Source organism: Lissotriton helveticus, chromosome 9 (genome assembly GCF_964261635.1).
Source record: "Lissotriton helveticus chromosome 9, aLisHel1.1, whole genome shotgun sequence".
Taxonomy (NCBI): Eukaryota; Metazoa; Chordata; class Amphibia; order Caudata; family Salamandridae; genus Lissotriton; species Lissotriton helveticus.
The window spans coordinates 31,023,754-31,026,652 of NC_136070.1; positions in this window are offsets into that span (position 1 = coordinate 31,023,754).

Genomic DNA, 2,899 nt, shown 5'->3' on the forward strand with positions numbered 1-2,899 from the left:
CCCGTGCCATCTCGGAGCGCTTGCACTAGTGCCTCCCACGCTGTCGCCCTTTCCAGCGCCCTTTCGTCTGCAGTGCGTCGGGCTAGTTGATATCTCAGTGTACTTTCGCTTGCCGCCCATTTAAGACATTCAGTATACCATCGCTTGTACGTGGGTCCTTTTTTAGATTTCCAATTTCTAGTAATTTCTCTTTTAGCTAGTATTAATCCCATATCTATAAACTTGCTAGTTACCTTGTTCTTGGGTGTGTGTGGAAACCAGTGTAGCACTCCTACCGCCTTAGTGTAGTGTAGCTCCCTGTCCGTAGCGTTATTCAATGTCTCTCCAATCTCCTGCCAGTAGTCTCGTAAATGTGGGCAATCCCATAACATATGCCCCAAATCCGCCTCTGCTGTATTACATCTGGGGCAAGCTGCATTTTCCACCCCAAAGTACTTCCCAATGTTCCCCGGTGTGAGGTAGGCCCTATGAAGGATATAGAAATGTATCAATTGAAATCGTGCATTTCTCGTGCTCTTCCTTGCTCGCTTCAGTAGTTGCGCCCAAGTAGTGTCAGGAATCTCCATATGGAGATCCAGTTCCCACTTGGCCTTCAGTGCTATTAGCGGTTTTAACGTTTCTCGCAGCATTCCAGAGTAAAGGCAGGTCACTGCTTTATAGGTGCCAGCTGCCATCATCGTGTACTGGCAGGCCATGGATGTAGCGGGTTCCTGCAACCCCTCCCCCCAGTGCGCCTGCATAGCTCTAGTCACAGCAGCATGCATCAGATAGTCTCCTCTCGGCAGACCGAAGCGTTCCTGCAGGGTCTGGTACGGGAGTAATACCCCGTCCTCATCTAGATCACCCAGCATTTGTAGCCCCGCATCTTCCCATCCCTGCAGTCGCGACCAGCCGCCACCGTGGGGGAGTGCTGTCACCATACCCAACGGTATCTCCGGTGCGTACATACGTCGTACCCCTGCTCTCCACCGCGCTCGATTCCAACACAGCCGAAATGTCTTCTCCTCCAGGGAGAGATCTCCGATGAGGAGCTTCTGATGCAGGGCGATATAAGCAAGCACATACCGGGGGGTTCCCCTGTCTCTTTCTTGTTCCGGCCTCGATACACCCTCGCTACCTCCTGTGTGAAGACCTGCAACTGAGCCGCCAGGTAGTAGTACTCAAAATCTGGCACTGCCATGCCCCCCTCATCCTTGGGTCGAAGCAACGTGTCTAACGCTATTCTGCGTCTGCCTGTACCCCATAGAAAGGATACCAGCATTGATCTCAGCTGTCGAAAAATAGAGCTCGGTATCCACACCGGCAACGTGCGGAAGTAGTAAAGGAGGCGCGGTAGTGCTATCATTTTCACTAAGGAGATACGGCCTGCCACCGAGAGCGGAAGAGTGGCCCAAAAGGTCATGCTTCCCTTCAATGCATTGATACAACGGCCCACATTGCCCTCTAACATATCTGCCGCCGAATGGTATACATATACTCCCAGGTATTTTAAACAGCTAGGTTCCCATTTGAGTATCTGGAGATTAGCAGGTCGCTCCTCTCCTCGTCGTAACGGAAATAAACAGGATTTGGCCCAGTTAACCTTTAAGCCTGATAGCTTTCCAAAAAGTTTGAGGAGTCTCTTTGCTTCCTCCAGTTCCTCATCCGCATTTTCCAAAAATAGTAAAAGGTCATCCGCATACAGTGAGATAGTCTGCGGTATCTCCCTGTAAACTAAGCCCGTGTAATAACGCCCCGTCCGTGCTTCCGCTGCAAAAGGCTCCATCGCCAGTGCAAACAGCAGAGGGGACAGCGAGCACCCCTGCCTAGTTCCACGACCCACGTGATATTGACTCGAAATCAAGGAGCCTATCTGGACCCGTGCCTTCGCCTCCGTGTACAACACTTTGGTCCATCCAATATAATTGTCTCCCAGGCCGAAACGCTCCATTACCCTATAAAGATATTCCCACTCCAAGCTGTCAAACGCCTTCTCGATGTCAATTGATAACACCATGGGCATGCTCGTCTCCGCCATCGGGTCTCCAAGTAGCCGTACCAGTCGGCGTATATTGTTGGTGGTGTTCCGCGCGGGAATGAAGCCTGATTGGTCCCTGTGGATCAGCTCTGTCTTGTGGCTCAACAGTCTATTGGCCAGTATTTTGCTCAGGATTTTGTAGTCTGTCGTCAACATGGACAGCGGACGATAGGAGGAGAGTTTCCTACTCTCCCTTCCCAGTTTCAGCAACGGGACCATTAGAGTTTCGCCCATGGACTGAGGCAGCCTCCCTCTAGACTTAGCTTCGTTGTATACCGCTTGTAGTCGCGGAGCTAGGTATACCAGATATCTACAGTAAAACTCTACTGGCAAGCCATCCAGTCCCGGAGTTTTGTTTCGAGCCATTTGCTTCACTGCACTCCCTATTTCCCCCAGTGTGATGTCCCTACCCAGGTCGTCTGACTGCTCTTCTTCTAGCCGCGGCAATTGCAGTCCCTCCAGAAAGGTGTCAATCTCAGATTCTTGGCCATCTGACCCGCTCTCGTATAGCCTTTCATAATACGCTCGGAATTTGTCCAAAATCTCTGCTTGGGTATTGTAAGTGTTCCCCCCATCGTCCTCAATGGTCAAGATCGGGTGGCTGCGCCTAGTTGGTTCGGCCAGCCGGGCAAGCATCGTTCCCGCCTTGTCTCCCTCGGCATGCGCCCTCCTCAGGTAGACCTTGTGATCAAAGCTTCATAGCCGTTCCATTTCCACCGCCACTGCCTCCTTGGCCTTGCTAACTGCTGCCTGGAGCTCGGGATGGTTAGGGCGCGCCAATTCGATTTTCCGCAGCTCCCTCTCGGCCTTATCAAGGTCGTCTAAGAGTGTCTTACGGGCTCCTGCATATGCCCCGATACAATGACCTCGGATGACGACCTT